The sequence below is a fragment of the Mus musculus genome, chromosome X (genome assembly GCF_000001635.26).
Source record: "Mus musculus strain C57BL/6J chromosome X, GRCm38.p6 C57BL/6J".
NCBI lineage: Eukaryota > Metazoa > Chordata > Mammalia > Rodentia > Muridae > Mus > Mus musculus.
Genome location: NC_000086.7, coordinates 116976008 through 116988098, shown reverse-complemented (window position 1 = coordinate 116988098; position 12091 = coordinate 116976008). Strand labels below are relative to the sequence as shown.

The following is a 12091-nucleotide window of genomic DNA, read 5'->3' as shown; positions in this document are numbered from 1 at the left end:
CAATTGGCAAATTCATATGGAATAACAAAAAACCTAGGATAGCAAAAACTCTTCTCAAGGATAAAATAACCTCTGTTGGAATACCCATGCCTGACCTAAAGCTGTACTACACAGAATTGTGATAAAAACTGCATGGTACTGGTATAGCAACAGACAAGTAGACAAATGGAATAGAATTGAAGACCCAGAAAAGAACCCACACACCTATGGTCACTTGATCTTTGACAAGGGAGCAAAAACCATCCAGTGGAAAAAAGACAGCATTTTCAACAAATGGTGCCTGCACAACTGGCAGTTATCATGTAGAAGAATACAAATTGATCCATTCCTAAGTCCTTGTACTAAGGTTAAATCTAAGTGGATTAAGGAAGGCCACATAAAACAAGAGACACTGAAACTTATTGAGGAGAAGTAGGGAAAAGCCTCAAAGATATGGACACAGGGGAAAAATTCCTAAATAGAACAGCAATGGCTTGTGCTGTAAGATCGAGAATTGACAAATGAGACCTCATGAAACTGCAAAGCTTCTGCAAGGCAAAAGACACCGTCAATAAGACAAAAAGGCCACCAACAGATTGGGAAATGATCTTTACCTATCCTAAATCAGATAGGGGACTAATATCCAATATATATAAAGAACTCAAGAAGGTGGACACCAGAAAAACAAATAACCCCATTAAAAAATGGGCCTCAGAGCTAAACAAAGAATTCTCACCTGAGGAATACTGAATGGCTGAGAAGCACCTGAAAAAAATATTCAGCATCCTTAATCATCAGAGAAATGCAAATCAAAACAACCCTGAGATTCCATCTCACACCAGTCAAAATGGCTAAGATCAAAAATTCAGGTGACAGCAGATGCTGTCGAGGATGTGGAGAAAGAGGAACACTCCTCCATTGTTGGTGGGATTGCAAGCTTGTACAACCTCTCTGGAAATCAGTCTGGCGGTTCCTCAGAAAACTGGATATAGTACTACCGGAGGATCCTGCAATACCTCTCCTGGACATATATCCAGAAGATGTTCCACATGCTCCACTATGTTCATAAGAGCCTTATTTATAATAGCCAGAAGCTGTAAAGAATGCAGATGCCTCTCAACAGAGTAATGGATACAGAAAATGTGGTGCATTTTCACAATGGAGTACTACTCAGCTATTAAAAAGAATGAATTTATGAAATTCCTAGGCAAATGGATGGTCCTGTAGGGTATCATCCTGAGTGAGATAATCCAATCACAAAGGCACTCATACAATATGAACTCATTGATAAGTGGATATTAGCCCAGAAACTTAGGATACCCAAGATATAAGATACAATTTGCTAAACACATGAAACTCAAGAAGAACTAAGACCGAAGTGTGGACACTTTGCCCCTTCTCAGAATTGGGAACAAAACACCCATGGAAGGAGTTACAGAGACAAAGCTTGGAGCTGTGTCAAAATGATGGACCATCTAGAGCCTGCCATATCCAGGGTGCCATCCCATAATCAGCTTCCAAAAGCTGACACCATTGCATATACTAGCAAGATTTTGCTAAAGGACCCAGATATAGCTGTGTCTTGTGAGACTATGCTGGGGCCTAGCAAACACAGAAGTGGATGCTCACAGTCATCTATTGGATGGATCACAGGGTCCCCAATGGAGGAGCTTGAGAAAGTACCCAAGGAGCTAAAGGGATCTGCAACCCTATAGGTAGAACAACATTATGAACTAACCAGTACCCCGGAGCTCTTGACTCTAGCTGCATATGTATCAAAAGATGGCCTAGTCGGCCATCACTGGAAAGAGAGGCCCATTGGACTCGCAAACTTTATATGCCCCAGTATAGGCGAACGCCAGGTCCAAAAAGTGGGAGTGGTTGGGTAGGGGAGTGGGTGGGAGGGTATGGGGGACTTTTGGGATTGCATTGGAAATGTAAATGAGGAAAATACCTAATAAATATTACCTAATAAATAATATATATGTATAAAAAATGAGTATTTTAATATTTATCTTTAAATGTTATCTTATAATAAAATTTAAAACAGTCACAAATCTAAATTTTTATATAAAACCAGCCATATTTACCTTACATCCTTGGAAAGCATATGAACTCATCAGCAATTCTTAATAAATTATATCAGGATGTTGAGGGCATAATTGGGTATAAAAATTTAATCATCACCAGTATAGCCTCAATGAGAGTAATGTCAGCCAGTGCTGTCATTGTTCTTGTTCCCTGATCATAAAAGAACCTTATCTTAACTAATAAAATTGTGCCTTTCTGAGCATCATATTTTTTAAATTTGTATTTTTAATTATTTATTTATTTATTCTTTAACCTTTTTTACAGTTCAGACTTTATCCCCATCTTGGTCTACCTTTGGAGTGTTCCACATCCCACACCTCCTATCTCCCCCACACTTTCTAAGGCCACAGGTTTTGCTATGGTTAGTTGCATATTCTCTAACTGAGTCTAGACCCAGCAATCCTCTGCTGTTTGTGAGTTGGGAGCTTCATATCAGCTAGTGTATGCTTCCTGTTCGGTGGCCAAATGTCTGAGAAATCTCGGGGACCAGGTTAGTTGAGACTGACCATCTTCCTATAGGGTTGCCTTCCTCCTCAGCTTCTTCCAGCTTTTCCCTCATTCAACCACAGTAGTTAACAACTTCTGTCCATTGGTTGGGAGTAAATATCTGCATCATACTCTTTCAGCTGTTTGTTGGGCAGTCATGAGAGGCCCCTTCCTAGGTTGCCTGTTTTGATTCTTTCTGCTGGCTCTCAGGGCTTCAGTTTTGTCCGTCACCCCCCCCCCCCAATACCTGATCATGATCCCCTTCTCATTAATGCTACCTTTCCCACCAAGGTCCCTACCCTCTACCCTTCTGTGATTGTTTTCTTCTCCCTCGAAAGTGGGACTGAGACATCCTTACTTGGGCACATATGCTTGCTAGCCTTCTTGAATTTTGTCAACTGTATCCTGTGAATTCTGTAGTTTTATGGCTAATATCCACTTATTAGTGAGTACATATCATGCATGTCTTTTTGGGTCTTAGTTACCTTACTCAGCATGATTTTTTCTAGTCCCATCCATTTGCCTACAAAACTCAGGATGTCCTCATTCTTAATAGCTGAGTAGTATTCCATTGTGTAAACAAACTACATTTTCTGTATTCATTCTTCTGTTGTGGAACATATGGGTTTTCCAGCTTCTGGCTATTTTAAATAAGGCTGCTATGAATATAGTGGAGCATGTACCCCTGTGGCATGATATGGCATCTTTGGGTATATGCCCAAGAGTGGTATAGCTGGTTCTTCAGGTAGATCTATTTCTATATGTTCTGAGTAATCTCCAAATTGATTTCCAGTGTGGTTTTTACCAGTTTGCAATCCCACTGGCAATGGAGAAGTGTTCGTCTTTCTCCATATCCTTGACAACATGTGCTGTCACATGAGTTTTTGATATTAGCCATTCTTATTGGTGTAAGGTGGAATATCCAGATCATTTTGATTTATATTTCCATGATAACTATGGATTTTGGACATCTCTTTAAGTGCTTCTCAGCTATTCGTGATTCATCTGTTGTGAATTCTTTGTTTAGTTCTATACCCCATTTTTAAAATTGTGTTGTTTGGTTTCTTGGTGGTTAGCATCTGGAGTTCTTTATAAATTTTGGACATTAGCCCTCTATTGGATGTGGAGTTAGTGAAGACTTTTTCCCAATCTGTAGGTTGCTGATTTGACCTATTGGCTATGTTCTTTGCCTTACAGAAGCTTTTGAGTTTCATGAGGTTCCATTTATCAATTCTTGATCTTATAGCCTGATATACTAGAGTTCTGTTTAGGAAATTTCCCCCTGTGCCAATGAGTTTGAGGCTCTTTCCCACTTTCTCTTTTATTAAATTCACTTTATCTGGCTTTATGTTGAAGTCAATGATTCACTTGGATGTGAGATTTGTACAAGGTGACAAATATAGATATATTTTCACTCTTTTTATTTATTAGGTATTTTCTTCATTTACATTTCCAATGCTACCCCATAAGTCCCCCAAACACCCCCCACTCCCACTTCTTGGCCCTGGCTTTCCCCTGTACTGAGGCATATAAAGTTTACAAGACCAATGGACACCTCTTTCCATTGATCTCCGACTAGGTCATTTTCTGATACATATGCAGCTAGAGACACGAGCTCCAGGGGGTACTGGATAGTTCATACTGTTGTTCCACCTATAGGGTTGCAGATCCCCCCAGCTCCTTGGGTATTTTCTCTAGCTCCTACATTGGGGGCCCTGTGATCCATCCAATAGCTGACTGTGAGCATCCACTTATGTGTTTGCTAGGCCCAAGAATAGCCTCACAAGAGACAGCTATATCTGGGTCCTTTTAGCAACATCTTGCTAGTGTATGCAATGGTGTCAGCGTTTGCAGGCTGATTATGGGATGGATTCCTGGATATGGCAGTCTCTAGATGGTCCATCCTTTTGTCTCAGCTCCAATCTTTGTCTCTGTAACTCCTTAGGGTGTTTTGTTCCCAATTCTAAGGAGTAAAGTGTCTACACTTTCATCCTCGTTCTTCTTAAGTTTCATGTGTTTTGCAAATTGTATCTTATATCTTGGGTATTCTAAGTTTCTGGGTTAATATCTACTTATCAGTGAGTACATATCATTAGAGTTCTTTTGTGATTGGGTTACCTCACTCAGGATGATGCCCTCCAGTTCCATGCATTTGCCTAGGAATTTCATAAATTCATTCTTTTTATTAGCTGTGTAGTACTCCATTGTGTAAATGTACCACATTTTTTGTATCCATTTCTCTGTTGAGGGGCATCTGGGTTCTTTCCAGCTTCTGGCTATTATAAATAAGGCTGCTATGAACATAATGGAGCATGTGTCCTTCTTACCATTTGGAACATCTTCTGGATATATGCCCAGGAGTGGTATTGTAGGATTCTCTGGTAGTACTATGTCCAATTTTCTGAGGAACCGCCAGACTGATTTCCAGAGTAGTTGTACAAGCTTGCAATCCCACCAACAATGGAGGAGTGTTCCTCTTTCTCCACATCCTAGCCAGCATCTGCTATCACCTGAATTTTTTATCTTAGCCATTCTGACTGGTGTGAGGTAGAATCTCAGGGTTGTTTTGATTTGCATTTCCCTGATGATTAAGTGTACTGAAAATTTTTTTCAGGTGTTTCTCAGCCATTTGCTATTCCTCAGCTGAGAATTCTTTGTTTAGCTCTGAGCCCCATTTTTTAATTGGGTTATTTGATTTTCTGGAGTCCACCTTCTTGAGTTCTTTATATATATTGGATATTAGTCCCCTATCTGATTTAGGATAGGTAAAGATCCTTTCCCAATCTGTTGGTGGCCTTTTTGTCTTATTGGTGATGTCTTTTGCCTTGCAGAAGCTTTGCAATTTTATGAGGTCCCATTTGTCGATAGGCTAACAGACTGTCTACACAAACATGACCCAACATTTTGCTGCTTGCAGAAAACTATTTTCACTTTTCTCCATACATATCATCAGCTAGACCAGCTGCATTTCTTGAAGATGCTTTCTTTCTTTCTTTCTTTCTTTCTTTCTTTCTTTCTTTCTTTCTTTCTTTCTTTTTTCATTGTATATTTTTGGCTTCTTTTTCAAAATCAAGTGTCCATAATTGTGTGATTTTATTTTCTACATCCCAGCCAGTAGAAAAACATCTCAACCTATCTTTACTAACAATTTTATTGTTCCAAATGTTTTCTTAGTGTGGTAGTTATTGCTGACAATCTACATCTCTAAGTTCCTTCCTAGGGTGGTGATTGAATCTTTGATCTGTTCCATCAGCAATGCCTGAAAAATATCAAGCATTATTATTGTGAATGCCAGAGATACTGTCCAGTGTGGATATGGCAGAAGCCTCTTTAGAGTTTTCAGATAATTTTTCTTTGAAGAGGGCTTGAGGGTAGCAAGCAGAGAGAACCCCTAACATCATGAATTCTTCAGGACACATGGTCCTTGAGGCCATGACACACTGAGACTCAACCAAGTGGCTGGGGTAACCAGTGGGCCACATTCCATGAGTTCTTAAGCCATTTGTCTTGTACTTCCCCCTACATGGCCCTCAACACATTCCTGCTATTTAAGTCAGCTTCGGTCTTCTAAAATAATAACTAGTTTTTCTTAAATTTTGCTGTGTATATGATATAGTGTCAAATGTTATCTAATTTGTTTATCCTTAATCCTGTGAATTGGAAAGTATTCTCACTATAGAGATGACAAAACTTAACCCCCGTTAAGAATGAACAACTTGCTGTATTTATTTGATATATAAGCAACTATCTCAAGATTTAAGCATAGGTTTAAGGACTTCAAATCTCAATTTTTAATTACTATCACTTCTATATGCCCTGATTTGTATGATGCTGTTTTGATAAGAGTAATGACCCAAAGCAACTTGGGGAGGAAATGGAACATTTCATGTGAGAACTTTCAGATCCCAATCTAGAATGAGTACAGTCAGAACCAGAAATTAAGACAGAAACTTAGAGGTAGGGAATTACCCAGATGCAATGAAAAAATTCTTCTGTCCATTACTTCCTTAGCTTGCTTTTTTACCTAACCTAGGACCAGTTGCCTTAGTAGTGGAACTTCTCACATTGGACTGATAACTCCCACATCAGTCATTGATTAAGAAAAAGACCCACAGTATAGTCTGATGCATCATTTCATAAACTGAGGTTCCACCATCCCCAAGTGACTCATTTCTTGTTAAGTTGACAGAAAACTAACAAGAACACTATCACATTGTATGTCAAATGACATGGATTTCCTAAGTCCCATGAGTAAATATACTGGTCTGATGAAAGTGACTATGTTTTATATATTTTTATTTATTTATGCATTTATTTATTTAGTGAGTCAGTTAAGAATATCTCAGCATTTTATCACAAGAAATAGAATATATTTTCACCATTTTGTCCTCAAAGTAGCAAACTCATTAGGTCAAAACTTTATTTTTTGAACATCAATTCAGCATGACAGGACCGCAAATTTGCACAAACACATTGGAAATCAATTTGGCAGTTTCTCAGAAAACTAGGAATAGTTCTATCTCAAGATCCAGCTATACCATTCTCAGGCATATACTGAAAAGACACCTCACTGTACCACAGGAACACTTGCTCAACTCTGTTCATACCAGCTTTATTCATAATAGGCAGAAACTGGAAACAACCCAGATATCTTTCAACTGAAGAATGGATAAAGAAAATGTGGTACATCTTCATAATTGAATACTATTTAATTATTAAAAGCAATGATATTTTGCATTTTGTAGGCAAATGGATGGAACTTGAGAATACCATGCTGTGTAACTTGAAAATATCTCAAAAGGACATGCATGATATGTACTCACTTGTAAATAGATGTTAGCTATAAAGCACAGGATACCCACTCTACATTCTATAAACTCAAAGAATCCAAAACACAAAGGAAAAACCAAGTGAGGATGCTTGAATCTCATTTAGAAGGGGGAATAAAATAGATGCAGGAGGCAGATGGAGGGAGGGAACTAGAAGGAAGTTGGGAAAGGGATGGGGGGCGGTAATTCTTTCTCAGATGTGGGGGAAAATAGGAAAGATGACCAGATGGCCATGAGAATGAACGAAAATCTACAAACCTATATGGGGATGGATATCTTGAGGGCCTGCCTGAGACCTAGAATAGTGAATCCTTCCATGAATCAATAGGGGTGACATTAGCTGAGATTCACAGCAGTGAGAGTGATCCCCTAGTAGAGCAAGAGAGACACCAATGCACCAACAAAACTTCTGACCCAATATTTATCTTGTCTACAAAAAATGCAGGGATATGGCTTGGATGAGAGCTATAGGTAATGGCCAAGTGATAACCAGCCCAATTGAGATGTATTTCATGGGCATACACCAACACTGACACTATTCATCACCAACTTTGACACTATTCATGATACTCTGTTTTGCTTGTACACAGGCTCCTAGCACTGCTCTCTTCTGAGAGGTTCCACTCATTAGCTCACTCATATGGTTGCAGAACCATGGCAATCATGAGATGAAGCTTGGGGATTCTTCTGGAAGAGTTGGAGAAAGTATTGAGGGACCTGAAGGGGACAGAAATTTCAAAGGAAGAACAATAGAGTCAACTAGCCTGGACCCTTGGGGGCTCTCAGAGACTTAACTACCAACCAAAGAGCATACTTGGGCTCTTACTAGTCTTCCTGCACATATTTAGCAAATGTCCATCTCTGTCTTCATATGGGTCATAAACAATTGGAGCAGTAGCTACCTCTAAAGCTGTTAACTATCTTTTGTGTATGTCCTAGCTGGGATGGATTGTCTGGCCTCAGTGGGAGAGGATGCATCTAACCCTATAAAGACTTGATTTAGCCGGGCAGTGGTGGCTCACGCCTTTGATCTCAGCACTTGGAAGGCAGAGGAAGGCAGATTTCTGAGTTAGAGGCCAGCTTGGTCTACAAAGTGAGTTCTAGAACAGCCAGGACTATACAGAGAAACCCTGTCTCAAACAGCAAAAAATAAAAATAAAAAAACAAAAAACAAAACAAACAAACAAACAAAAAAGACTGGATTTCTCAGGATATAGGGATACCTGAGGTGGAGTGCTGCTATCAGAGAAGAAAAGGGAATGAAGGGATATTGTAGGACTGTTGAAGGGGTAGACCCAGAGCGAGAGCTGGGATGAAAAGTGAATAAAAAATTAAAATCTAATATTAACTGATCCTGCCTGCCACTGAGAGTAGAAATTATGAAAAAGAATTACATAGCACTTTGCTAATTTGGCAATGCCCTTACTTCCCTATAGCAAGGGTAGAAGAACTATAATGGTGATTCATACTCTGATGCTATACTGCTATTTGAATAGACTGTGGTTTATTATTGTCTACCAATCTGTTAACATGAAGACACTGTAAAATCTCTATCTCTAACTTAGTGCTTGACTATACAACACTGAACAATGATAACACTGAAATATTGACCAGTTAATAGTATTAAAACATTAGGTACTGTGAGAAGCATTTAAAACTTTTTAGCTCATTTTCACAAACATTTCATTGAAGAGGACATTATATTTACTTTAATTACTTTCCTGAGTCATACAGATATAACTGTTGACTTGATGATCATAAAGATATTATGCAATCAGTGGCCTTAATAGTTAAGATCGGCCCTTCTGGTCTGGCCATCACCAGGGTAGCTAGGGCGCAGAGTCGGCTGACACCCGTCAAATACCCACAAGACCCGCCACGGGATCTTAAGACCCCTGGTGAGTGGAACACAGCATCTGCTCCAATCCAATCACAGGGGGCCTGAAACTGCATTAATTAGGGAACCAGAAACCCCGGCCTGATAAGGGGCACAAGTCCCTTCCAGTCCACGCCAGCACAGGGGTACCTTGGGCATGGAGTCTGCAGACACCCGTAAGGTATACACAGGAAACCTCCACGGGATATTAAGACCTCTGTGAGTGAATCACAACTTCTTCCAGGAGGCAGGTTCAAAAACCAGATATCTGGGCAACTTCCCTGCAAGAGAATAGCCTACCTGCAGAGAGTACTCTAAACACTGAAACTCAGGAGAGAGCTAGTCTCCCAGAAACACTGAAACTCAGGAGAGATCTAGTCTCCCAGGTCTGCTGATAGAGGCTAACATAAACACATGAGGAACAAGATATAACCAGAGACAACTACAACAACAAACTCCAGAGACTACCAGACGGCAAAAGACAAATGTAAGAATCATACTAACAAAAATCAAGACTACTCACCATCATCAGAACACAGCACTCCCACCCCACCCAGTACTGGGCACCCCAACACACCAGAAAAACTAGATCTGGATTTAAAAGCATATATCATGATGATGGTAGAGGACATCAAGAAGGACTTTAATAACTCACTTAAAGAAATACAGGAGAACACTGCTAAACAGGTAGAAGACCTTAAAGAGGAAGCACAAAAATCCCTTAAAGTATTGCAAGAAAACAGACCCAAACAGGTGAGAGAATTGAATAAAACCATCAAACACCTAAAAAGGGAAATAGACACTATAAAGAAAAGCCAAAATGAGGAACGCCGGAGATAGAAAATCTAGGAAAGAAATCTGGAACTATAGATGAAACAGAATACAAGACATGGAGAAGAGAATCTAAGGTGCAGAAGATTCCATAGAGAACATCAGGACAACAATCAAAGAAAATACAAAAAGCAAAAAGATCCTAATTCAAAACATCCAGGAAGTCCAGGACACAATGAGAAGACCAAACCTACGGATAATAGGAGTTGATGAGAATGAAGATTTTTCAACTTAAAGGGCCAGAAATATCTTCAACAAAAATTATACAAGAAAACTTCCCAAACCTAAAGAATGACATGCCCATGAACATACAAGAAGCCTACAGAACTCCAAATAGACTGAACGAGAAAAGAAATTCCTCCTGACACATAATAATCAGAATAACAAATGCACTAAATAAAGATAGAATATTAAAAGCAGTTAGGGAGAAAGGTCAAGTAACATATAAAGGCAGGCTTATCAGAATTAAACCAGACTTTTTACCAGAGACTATGAAAGCCAGAAGAGCCTGGGCAGATGTTATACAGAAGCTAAGAGAACATAAATGCCAGCCCAGGCTACTCTAGCCAGCCAAACTCTCAATTACCATAGATGGAGAAACCAAAGTATTCCATGACAAAACCAAATTCACACATTATCTTTCCACGAATCCAGCCCTTCAATGGATAATAACAGAAAAAAAAAAAAAAAAAAAAAAAAAAAACACAATACAAGGACGGAAACCACGCCCTAGAAAAAGCAAGAAAGTAATCCCTCAACAAACAAAAAAGAAGACAGCCACAAAAACAGAATGTCAACTCTAAAAACAAAATAATAGGAAGCAACAATTACTTTTCCTTCATATCTCTTACTATCAATGGACTCAATTCCCCAATAAAAGGACATAGACTAACAGACTGTCTGCATGAACAGGACCCTGCATTCTGCAGCTTACAAGAAACCCATCTCAGGGAAAAGGACAGACACTACCTCAGAGTGAAAGGCTGGAAAACAATTTTCCAAGCAAATGGTCTGAAGAAACAAGCTGGAGTAGCCATTCTAACATCGAATAAAATCAACTTCCAACCCAAAGTTATCAAAAAAGACAAGGAGGGACACTTCATACTCATCAAAGGTAGAATCCTCCAAGAGGTTCACTGAATTCTGAATATCTATGCTCCAAATGCAAGGGCAGCCACATTCATTAAAGAAATTTTAGTAAGGCTCAAAGCACACATTGCACCTCACACAATAATACTGGGAGACTTTAACACACCACTTTCATTAATGGACAGATCTTGGAAACAGAAACTAAACAGGGATACAGTGAAACTAACAGAAGTTATAAAACAAAATGACTTAAGAGATATCTACAGAACATTTTATCCTAAAAAAAAAAGGATATACCTTCTTCTCAGCACCTCATCATACCTTCTCCAAAACTGACCAATAAAAAGACATAGACCAACAGACTGGATAAACAAACAGGACCCAACATTTTGCTGCTTACAGGAAACCCATCTAAGGGAAAAAGATAGACACTACCTCAGAATGAAAGTCTGGAAAACAATTTTCCAAACAAATAATCTGAAGAAACAAGCTGGAGTGGCCATTCTAATATCTAATAAAATCGACTTCCAACCCAAGGTCATCAAAAAAGACAAGGAGGGGAACTTCATACTCATCAAAGGTAAAATCTTCCAAGAGGTACTAATCTCCAAGAGGAACTCTCAATTCTGAATATCTATGCCCCAAATTCAAGGGCAGCCACATTCATTAAAGAAATTTTAGTAAAGCTCAAAGCACACATTGCACCTCACACAATAATAGTGGGAGACTTCAACACACCACTTTTATCAATACTTTCTTCTCACCACCTCATGGTACATTCTCCAAAATAGACAATATACTTGGTCACAAAACAGGCCTCAACAGATACAAAAATATTGAAATCGTCCCATGCATCCTATCAGATTACCATGGACTAAGGCTGATCTTCAATAACACCATAAATAATGGA

The 12091-nt window shown here is 39.1% G+C and overlaps 1 pseudogene; it reads left to right on the top strand.

Annotated features, from left to right (window-relative positions):
• Window positions 716-1098, top strand: Gm18172 (predicted gene, 18172; annotated as a pseudogene).